This window comes from Symphalangus syndactylus, chromosome 6, assembly GCF_028878055.3.
Source record: "Symphalangus syndactylus isolate Jambi chromosome 6, NHGRI_mSymSyn1-v2.1_pri, whole genome shotgun sequence".
Classification (NCBI taxonomy): domain Eukaryota; kingdom Metazoa; phylum Chordata; class Mammalia; order Primates; family Hylobatidae; genus Symphalangus; species Symphalangus syndactylus.
In genome coordinates, this window is record NC_072428.2 from 113,043,409 (window position 1) to 113,054,643 (window position 11,235).

Below are 11,235 nucleotides of genomic sequence, written 5' to 3' on the forward strand. Positions count from 1 at the left end.
TTCTTAAATAAGATACATATAGAATAAAACTTAAGGAAATGGGTTAATTTGATGAAATTAATAAGAATTTAAAGTTAATTTAATGAAGGAATAAAGCTAAAAACTTCAATTTGATAAAAAACAAACAAATGGAAAAGACAGTAATTCACCAGGAGGAAACATATGCAACTCAGACAAGTGACAAAGGACTACAAACAAGAACACATAAATTCTTCAAGTAGTAAGTAGAAGCCAAACAACTCAATAGAAAAATAAATGGGAAAAAGATATGAACAGGCAATTTATGGAAAAAGAAATAAAAAACATTCATTCTTATTAATCATCAGGAAAATGCAAACTTAAACCATGAAGTGATAATTATCCATCCATCAAGTTGCCCCAGATTATAAGAAAAGTAAGAATATCAACTGTTGCTAAGAATGAAGGTATATAGAAATTATCAGAAATTTTTGTGGAAGTGGAAATTGTCATAACTACTTTAGAGGGCTACTTGGCAATATATAGTAAAGTTGTGCACATAGCACTAGATGTCTGCTGTACAGAAATTCTCACACAGGTACACAAGAAATGACAAGACTTTTCATGGTAGTATCATTTGCAATAAGGAACCACCGGAAATGCTTGTAGTGTTTATTTGTCAGTGCTAAGGTTTTGAAGGCATCCCCCAAAAAGCATGTGTTGGGAATTTAATCTCCTACACAATGGTGTTGGGTGGTGAGGTCTAATGAGAGGTGGTTGGGCCATGACAGCTCTGCCCTCATGAATGGCTTACTGCTGTTTTGTGAGAGTGAGTTTCTTATAAAAAGGTGAGTGTGGCTCCCCTTTTGTTCTCTCTCTCACCCTCCTGTCTTCTGCTATGAGATGACTCAGGAAGAAGACCCTCACTAGATGCCAGGCCCTCAGTCTTGGACTTCCCAGACTTCTGAACCATGAGCCAAGAAGTTTCTAAGTTACCAATCTCAGGTATCCTGTTATAGCTGCACAAAATTAAGTTATAAATTACCCAATTTCAGGTATTCTGTTATAGCAGCACAAAATGGACTAAGACAGTGGGGCAAGTGCAAATACTGCATAGCATTCTCTTACAAAGACATTTTCTACATTTATTGTATATGAATGAAATACATGTATTTTTCATGATGTATCTTGAATATATAATGTTAAGAGAAATGCACAAGTTGGAACAAGTGTATGAACATAAACAAATGACAAATCAATTTCAAATTATTTTATGTAGTCATGATAATAGATACCTAAAATTTTTATTTGGCAAAGTTCTTATTAATATTGTTTGACTAAATATGAAAAAGGCAAAAAAGATTTATTAGATAATTTTGGGTAACATATAACAATCTTTCACTAACTAAAATTAGTAAAATTTTACTTTTTATGGAAACCTGCAAAAGTATGCAATAGATTAGTTTGGCACAAACTGATAAAATGTAGAATTAAACTTTTATTTAATGTCTGCCTCATGCTATTTCTTAAGTTTATGAAGATTATATCTTCTGAAAAATTATTTGCCATACAACATTTTACCTGAAGGCAATGATGCTGTTTTTCCATTTCTGCATCTCTTGTTCTTTGCTTAGTTTCTAGGGCAGAGTAATAATTTCAAAATTGCTGAATGAAAGAATGAGTAGTGCATCTCAGTCACTATCACACAAAAGGCCTAACAGCTAGCTGCTCTGCCCTGGTATCTATAATGCAATGTTCTTGAACATAGTAACATTATTCCAATATTCTGAATTATTTAACTTTTTTCGCTAATCAGATAAGTTTTAAAAAATATTCTACAGTTAAACCTTAAACAACATGAGGGTTAGATGTGCCAACTGTCTGGGTAGTCAAACCACATACAACTTTTGATTCCCCTGAAACTTAACCACAAATAGCCGACTGTTGACCAGAAACCTTACCAATAACATAAAGAGTTAATTAACACATATTTTGTATATGAATTATATACTGTAGTCTACAGTAAAAGTAATCTAGAAAAAAGAAAATATTATTAAGAAAATCATAAGAAAGAAAAAGTATAATTTGCTTTCATTAAGAGGATGTGTTAATAGATCAGGATAAAGGTCTTCATCCTCTTTGTCTTCATGTTTCATAGGCTGAGGCAGAGGAGGAAGAGATGGGATTGGTCTTGCTGTCTCAGGGGTAGCAGAGGCAGAAAAACATCCAAGTGTAAGTGGACCTGTGCAGTTCAAACCTCTGTTGTTCTAAGGTAAACTGCAGTTGCTTTTAAATACAAACTTCTAAAATATTTTGTAAGAATAACTACCTTTGCTTTCTGTAATTATTTATTTCTAAATATTAGATTAATATTATCTATGATTATAATTAAATATCTGCAATTAAATATAACATAAAACGGTAGTCCTCAATTGCAGGCACTTTTGCCTCTAATGGGACATTTGGCAAGGTCCATAGCTATGTTTGGTTGTCACAGCTGAAGAGAGGCTGCTATTGGAATCTAGTGGGTAGAGGCCAGGGCTGCTGCTGCTAAATATCCTGCAATGCCTAGGATAGATTCCTCACATACAAAAAAAGACTTATCTGGACTAAAATGCCAATAATGCTAAAATGCCAAATAACCTTGATTTATATTGAAGGGAGAGGAAAAATGAAACATGAACATTCAAAGACTAACTAGCAAGCTAGTTCTTCAAAGCGAACAAATACATAAGAGAAATTAGAATTTCCTGAAATAAAGTATTTCAGTGCATATTAAAAGCTTGTATGTTTTGTTTATTTTATTTACTTCTTTCCCTCAGTAAGAGTTGGTAGGAGTACCCCTGTTCTATTCACTAAACTTCAAAGGAATAGAAGTGGGGTAGAATCCTGCCTGAGGGCAAACACTTATCTATCTAGGGATTAGAAAGATGGAGTTTTTGCCCAGAATAGGTGAAGATTAAAGGCAAGCCTAAAGAGTTTGACTCAAAAGAGAGTTAAAATCTGAATTTCTTGATTCTATAGATACACTATGGAACTAAAAAATGAAGTATGAGTGAATAGTTACTGACATTTGGAAATAATTGTCTACAGGAGACATAAGTTTTTATGAAAACATAGTAAGGCCAGATCCTGTCTCCACAGAGTATATGAGAACTGTATACAAAATTTCCCCTCATTTATCTAAGCAATAGTGAAAACTAAGCATGCAAAGGCAGTGAATATAGCTTTCATAAATAGCATCAAATGAACAGAGAAGGGAGATTTTTAAAAATGGAAGAATCATTTATAATCTGTTATAGTCAATGGCAAGAGTTTAAGTGTATTAAAGGCCAAATAATAAATTACATTTGGCTGACTTTGTATATTTTTCCATAGCCTATGCAAATAATAACTGAAATTATGCTATTCTAATGTGTTGTGGCAATCTTAATCGTAATAATGAGGGCAAGAGGAAAATGCTGAAAACTTATCACCAACTCTCCTAACACTTAATCTGAACTAAACCAATTTTTCTATGTTAAACAAATTAGTGAGACAAACAGCAAGCTTATCTCACTGTAGGAAGAAGTGTAAAATGCTGTTTATGATTATTTTGAAATAAAATATCCACATCCAAACTATGTTAGTAAATCTATATAAATCCCCTACAGCCATACCTGCTACACAATAAGCACTCAATAAGTATGAGCTGCTATTTTTATTAAGGCTATGTTCCAATATTGCTTTAAATCTAATAAGTATCTTGTGACTAACCAAGTGAAGAATGCATAAGTACATTCTTCTCATTCCAGAAGACTTTATGTTGCTGATTGGGAACATCAGGGAAAAAATCTCATTCAATGATAAGAGGAATATATTTTTCTAAAATACCAATACCAGTTACAGCAACGCATGATGCACAATTGTCATTCTATGTGTCTAGTAAATGTTCTTCAAGTAACCCCTTTTCAAAGTCAGAAAAAGAATAAGTAATCTGAATAGGAACAGAAATATGAATAATAAAAATAAGTGACACATGCTTCTCACCACAAGAACAGATGGGATGACAGGGCTTAGTCATGTTAAGACAAGTGAAAGGAGGCATGTACTAAGTATAGCAAATTGGTTGAACTCTATATGGAATCCCACAGAAAGAGTAACTCACACAGTTCAAAAGTATTTATTCTTCCAATGATAACATTGGTAACATAAAATAAGCATGATAACTATAAAAATAAAACTTCAGCATCTTATTAAAGGACATAATATGAGACTTGAACAAATGTAGTACAAAAGAAAAATACATATTGAATATAACCACAAATAGTTGGTAGCAATAAATGCTTTGATCACAGTTGATTTTAATGAATAATACATACAACATATGTAACATACACAAAAACTATAATATACAAGTCACATTGTGTTAAAACTTATTAGAATTTTTTTCAGTCTCAAAGTATATGGGGGCTGTTTTGAATGATCTTTTTGCCATTAAGCACTAATTTCATCACATTGTGGTCAGAAGACATTGTCTAAAATTAATTTGTAAGAGAGACAAGGTGGCTAACTAGACACAGCCAGGAAGAGCCTCTTCCAGTAAGAGAGACCAAAATATCGAGTAAACTGGCATATTTCCAACAGATCTGTTGAGAGGAAACACTGAAAGTAAATGGAGAGATGATGCAAACACTAGGACTGAAGAGGGAAGTAGCTAGGAACACTGCACGGGGTTACTGAGCACCAGGACTTATCCCTGGCCCTAATCAGCTTCTGAGGAGGTGTTGAATAAAATAACCATGGAATATCTTTCCATTTAATGTATTCATACCTTTAATTTCTTTCATCAGTATCTTATAGTTTTTATTGTACAAATCCTTCACCTTCTTAAATTTATTTCTAAATATTTTAATCATGATGCTATTATAAATGAGATGATTTTCTTTCTTTTTCAGATAGTTTGTTAGTATATAAAGCTACAACAATTTGTACATTGATTTTGTATCCTGTAACTTTACTAAATTTGATTATTAGTTCTAACATTTTTTGGTGAAATCTTTAGGGTTTTCTATATATGAAATTATGTTGTCTGTAAATAGGGACAATTTAACTTCTTTTTCTATTTGGATGGATGCCTTCTATTTCTTTCTCTTGCCTGATTGCTCTGGCTAGGACTTCTAGCACTATGTTAAACAGAACTGGCAAGAGTGGGCATCCTTGTCTTGTTCTTAACCTTAGAGGAAAAACTTTTAGCTTTTCACCATTGAGTATGAAGTTATCTGTGGACTTGTAATTAATGACCTTTATTATGTTGAGATACATTTCTTCTATGCCTATTTTGTTGAGAGCTTTTATTATGAAAAGATATTGAAATTTTTTCAAATGCTTTTTCTGAATCTATTAGGATGATCATATTATTTTTATCCTCCAGTCTATTAATGTGATATATTCATATATCTGATAAGGGGTAATATTCAAAATATATAAGGAGCTCACTCAATCACAAAAAAAAACAACCCAATTAAAATGGGCAAAAATACCTGAATATTCACTTTTTTCAAAGAAGACACACAGTGACCAACAGATATATACAAATGGGCTCAACATCACTAGTCATCAGAGGAAGGCAAAGCAAACTACAATGAGATACTACCTTACACCTGTTAAGATGGCTATTATCAAAAAAAGAAAGATAACAAATGTTGGGGATAGAGAAAAGGAAACTCACATATACTGTTGATTGGAATGTAAATTGGTGTAGCCATTATGGAAAACAGTATGGAGGTGCCTTAAAAATTAAAACTAGAACCACCTCCTAATTCAGCAATCCTTCTAAGTTTACATCCAAAGGAAATGAAATCAGTATCTCAGAGATATTTGTATCCCCATGTTTGTTACAGCATTATTTACAATACCCAAAGTTGGAAACAACCTAAATTCTATTAATGGATGAATACTATTCAGCCATAAAACTAATGGCAATTATATCATTTGCAACATATGAATGAACCTGGAATATATTATGCTAAGTAAAATAAGCCAGACACAGAAAGCTAATGACTGGATGATCTCACTTATATGTGGAATCTAAAAATGTATTGAATTCATAACTACAGTGAGTAGAACAGTGGTTACCAGAAGCTGGGGGAGTGAGGGAAATAAGGAGATGTTTGTCAAAGGGCACAAACTTACAGTTGCAAAATGATCAAGTTCTGGTGATCTAGAGTACAGCATGGGCAGTGATGGATGTGTTAATTAATTTGATGGTGGTAATAATTACTCAATGCATGTGTATTTAAAACCATAACATTGTACATCTTGAATATATATAATCTTTATTTGTCAATTAAACATTAAAAATAAAAAATTAAAGACAGAAATTATCGACAGGATTTTAAAAAGGAGTTGAATCCTTAATCCTTCTCTTACATAAAATCAGTGATCCATGTAGGCAAAAACAAGGCAAAAACACATCTTATAAACAATAACAAGATAGTACTATTTTAAAGTGAGTCCTAAAACTGGACACATGTATTATATCTTGTAATTCTAATGAGGTAGGCACCATTATTATGACATCTTACAGACAATGCAACTGGGGCTTTAAGAATTAAATTAAATATTGGGCCAAAGTTATGCAACTAGAAAATGACAATATTCAAGCCCTGGTATTTTTAACTCCAGAGCAAGGCTCTTGGCATTTACTTTTGACTTTCCTAATCTTATAGTAGACAATACTACTCTAGCAAATAACCTAAATGTAATATAATGTCAGAAAACATTATATAAAAATCTTTCTACTCTACCCTTTTAAGAAATCTCTCTTCCTCTTACCTTTCCACTCCCACCCCCAGGCTTTCACAATTCCACTCAAACCTTCAAAACAACTTGTTCACAACTTCGTTAGAATCAACTGATTAATATGCTTTTCATAATCAAATATCTTTTTTTCACTCATAAAGTGGAAATGTGGAATAAATGGTCTTCTTCAGAAGACCACTGTCAATTTTGATTTTCTTTTTCCTTAGAGTGGCTAGAATATTTATTACAATGGTGCGTTTTCACAAAGAACTAGAACCCATCAGAGACTTGCTTTTAAATAATGCTTTGCACAGTTGATTCAATCAGCCCATGACTAATTCTAACTTCTGAATGAGGGGAAATAGCTGATTTTCCAACTCTCCTGAGAATGCTATACATATTCATAGAAATTTGGAGTAATAATTGGGAACAAGCACTATTAAATCATCATTTGTTATATATATTTTTTCTAATAGAATAAAAAGAGAGATTAGAAAATGTCAGCAAGTGATTTGTGTAAAGTCTCCTAATTCACAAGCTGACATTTCTTCATGGAAACGAGTTAGAAGTAATGCTGGCAAAGACTACTTTGTTAATTCAGATAATGTCGCTTTGTCTCTTTGCAGGCACTTAATCAGGCTTGAATAAAAATGAACAATGTGAAAATTCCTAGAGAAAATGCGATTATGGTACGATGCATCTTTCAGTTCACATGCTGACATTCCGAGTGTTTTAAAAAGGTATTCCATCAGCCATTTAGATAACAGGAATTAAAAACAGATGGATTGTAAAGAATAAAAACAGGGACAGGAAAATGAGGTTCAATGTCCCTCCTTCACATGCAGAAAGTGTTGCATTTCTCTTCTTGGCTCATTAAAGTTCAGGTGTGGCTGGAATGTTGTACTGTACCTCTATGAGCCCATTTATCAGCAGCGCTACCCCTTTGACATTTTCTGTCCCAAACTTTATCTGCGTGTTTTTAAATTATAATTTACAATATGTAATGTGAGACCTTAGAATAATACAAGGAATAAACATTAAAACCCCAATCAAATTTCTTGACTTGAAAATATTTGAAGTGAAAAATGCTTAATGGAATTAATAGCAGATTACACATTGCAGAAGAATTAACTATTGAGACTAAAGCTGTAGAAACTATCCAGAATGAAACACAGAGACAAAACTGACCAGAAAACACACAAACAGAGATTCAATGTACACTGGAACAATTTCAAATGGCAAATATATGTATAATTGTAGTTGTTCCTGAAGAAAGGAAGTGGGGAGGGGACATTTTTAGGAATAGTGCAATAAGGATTTTCCAAATTTGATTTTTAAAAATCTATAAATACCTTAAAGCTTAAGGAACCCTGAATACATAGAAACACAAATAAAACTGCATCAAGATACCTCAAACAATTAAATTGCTTAAAATCGGTGATAAAAGGAAAAATCTTAAAAGTATCTAGAGGAGAAAAAGAAAAAGAAAGCAAGGAATGAAAACACATTTCTTATCAGAAAGCATATAAACCAGAAGACTACGAAACAACATCTTTAAATCTCTAAGGAAAAACACTGTCAATCTAGAATTTTATGTCCAGTGAAAATATCTTTCAAAAATGAAGACAAAATGGAGAATTTTTTCAAACTTACAAAAGCTAAAAGAATGTGAATTAGATAAGATGGAAATAGAAAGAACAAGCCTACCCAATGATAATAAAGAATGAGAGGAAATAGACAAAACATTATGATTTTTGGTATTTTTGTATTTTAAAATCTTTGTAAAAGATCATTGTGTGTTTAAAGAAAACACAATAGCAATGTATCCTTGGGTTTATGATACAAACATGGTATGTGATGATGGGGTAAAATTGTGAGGGAGAAAATGGAATCTTGTAAGCCTCTTATACATTGTGTTAGTTTATTTTATATTGCTATAAAAGAATATCTGAAATGGGGTAATTGATAATGACAAGAGATTTATTTTGGCTCATGATTCTGCAGACTGTACAAGAAACTTAGTGCTGTCATCTGCTTCTGGTGAGGCCTCAGGAAGCTTACAATCATGGTGGAAGCTGACGGGGGAGCAGGAACATCACATAGTAAGAGAGGGAGTAAGAGAGAATGGGGAGGAGGTGCCAGCCTGTTTGTAGCAACCAGCTCTTGCATGAACTAATAGAGCAATAACTCACTCATTACTGCAGGGGGGGCACCAAGCCATTCATGAGGGATCCACCACCATTACTCAAACACCTCCCACTAGGGTCCACCTCCAACACTGAGGATCACACTTCAACATGAGATTTGAGGGAAAAAATATCCAACTGTATCATACATGAAGTGATATATTACTTAAATTAAACTGTAATAAGTTAAAGTTGCAGACTATAAACTCTCAAGCAACCAAAAAAATTTCAACAAGTAAGTCAATAAACAAAATAAAATAAAATTATGTAAAAGGTCAATTAATCCAAAAGAATTGGCAGTGCAAGATTTAAAATAAAACAAATAGCATAATGGTAGGTTCAAATGCAATCATATCAATAATCACATTAAACGTAGATGACCTAAGCACACAAATTAAAAGGCAGAACCTGGCAGAAAGCAAGACATTTGCCTGTAAGAAACTCACTTAAAAAACACACACACACAAATAAGTTAAAAATAAAAGGATAAAAAAGAAAACTCATTCCAAAACTAATTAAAAACTTGAAATAGTTACACTAATATCAGTATATGTAGTAGAAGTATGTTAAATGAAGAATATTAGCAATGACAAGGGAAGTTCATTATGACAATGGCATAAACTTATAAAAAGTACATAGCAAACTTCAGTGTTTATACACTGAATAACAGCTTCAAAAATCATAAGTCAAACTTGATAAAAATGCCAGGAGAAGAGAAAAATCTGTAATTGTAGGCAAAGATTTCAACACACCTTTCTCAATAATTGACAGAACAAATAGAAAATCGATAAGGACATAGAATAGTTGAACACCACTCTCAACTATTTTGACCCAATTGACATTTTACAATATTTCACCACCAACAGCAGAATATGTGTTATTTTCAGTGACACACAGAATATTTACCAAGATAAACCATATTATTTAATAAGCAAATTTCAATAAAAATTGAAGGATTTAAATTTTATACAGACCTTTCAAGATAAATGAGGAGAATGCTTCCTAACTCATTCTCTGAGGCCAGCATAACTTTAATACCAAAAACCTGATCAAAAAAAGAAAAACAAGAAAAGAAAGCTATAGACCAATGTCCATCCTGAAAATTAATGTAAAAATTCTTCACAAAATGTTAGTTAGTAAATAAAACCTAACACTATATAAATTGTATTCATAAAGTATCATGCTCAAAGTTGGTTTAATTCAATATAATTCAGTACAGTAACAAACTGAAAAAGCCATAATATCATTTCAAAAAAGATGCAGAAAAAGCATTTGACAAATACTAACATTCATTTCTGATAAAAAATAATCTCAGCTAGCTAGCAACAGAAGAGAGTTGCTTCAATTTTATAAAGAATCTTTATGAAAATTTTACTGGTAGCATTCATAATTAATGGTAAAAAGCGCTTTGCTACTAAAATAAAGAAGAAGGCATGGATGTCTTAAGGCAAGAGTAAGAAATGAAAGACTGAGGTTGGAGGGAGGAAGTATCACTGGCTTTATTCAAAGAAATATCATTGTTTATGTAGAAAAATCCTACGAACTTACAAGAAAGCAACTAGACCTAATAAGAAAGTTTAGCAAGTGTGCAGGATACAAAATAAATTTATGAAAATGTATTCCTAGATTCTAGCAAAAATCAGAAATTGAAGCTAAAAACCAATATGATTTATAATAGTATGAAAAGTAAAATACAATAGCACCAAAAATATAAAATATTTTTAAAGATGAGCAAAACCGTATGCTGAAAACTATATAATGCTGCTCAGCAAAATTAAACACTATCTAAATAGAGAGCTATAGTGTGTTCATGGATCTGGAGACTCAAATACTTAAGATGTCATTTCTATCCCAGTTGATTTATTGATTATGACCAGAGTTCATGAACAGACTAGATTCCCGTTCTAGTCTCAAAAATTTTCACTCTAGCATACAGTTTGTTTTAGATTGTCTAAGGTGCTAAAAGTCCACAAACTCTTTCAGGAAGTGTAAGAAAAGACCCTGGAAGCTAGTCTGAAAGCCCAACATCTTATACATACAAAATTTTTTGTAGAGCTGAGATCTTCCTTCAAATCAGAAGCAGATTTCATGGCAGCCATATCTGGGTTGATCAGAAGTGCTGTTTTCAAAACATCTCTTTCCCTTTATCCTAAGTTTCTTCCACCAAAATTCTCCCCATTCTCTTTCATGATGACTTGGAGTTTAAAAGTCATTGCATGAAATGTAAGGCTTTTATTTCATTTTCAAGCTTCATTTGAAAATTTATTCATAGGTCATAGAATATGGAGATGTAGAAAGGTGTCTATTT

The 11,235-nt window shown here is 32.3% G+C and overlaps 1 long non-coding RNA gene across 1 annotated transcript in view; it reads right to left on the reverse strand.

The window, feature by feature from the left end:
* Nucleotides 1-11,033, reverse strand: part of LOC134737042 (uncharacterized) — a 33,626-nt gene extending 22,593 nt beyond the window's left edge. The window contains exons 1-2 of the long non-coding RNA XR_010121593.1: nucleotides 10,967-11,033; nucleotides 9,902-9,972 (exon numbers count right to left, since the gene is read on the reverse strand). This is a non-coding gene — a long non-coding RNA (uncharacterized lncRNA). The remainder of the gene's footprint in view (nucleotides 1-9,901; nucleotides 9,973-10,966) is intronic.
* Between the last annotated feature and the right edge of the window lie 202 nt (nucleotides 11,034-11,235).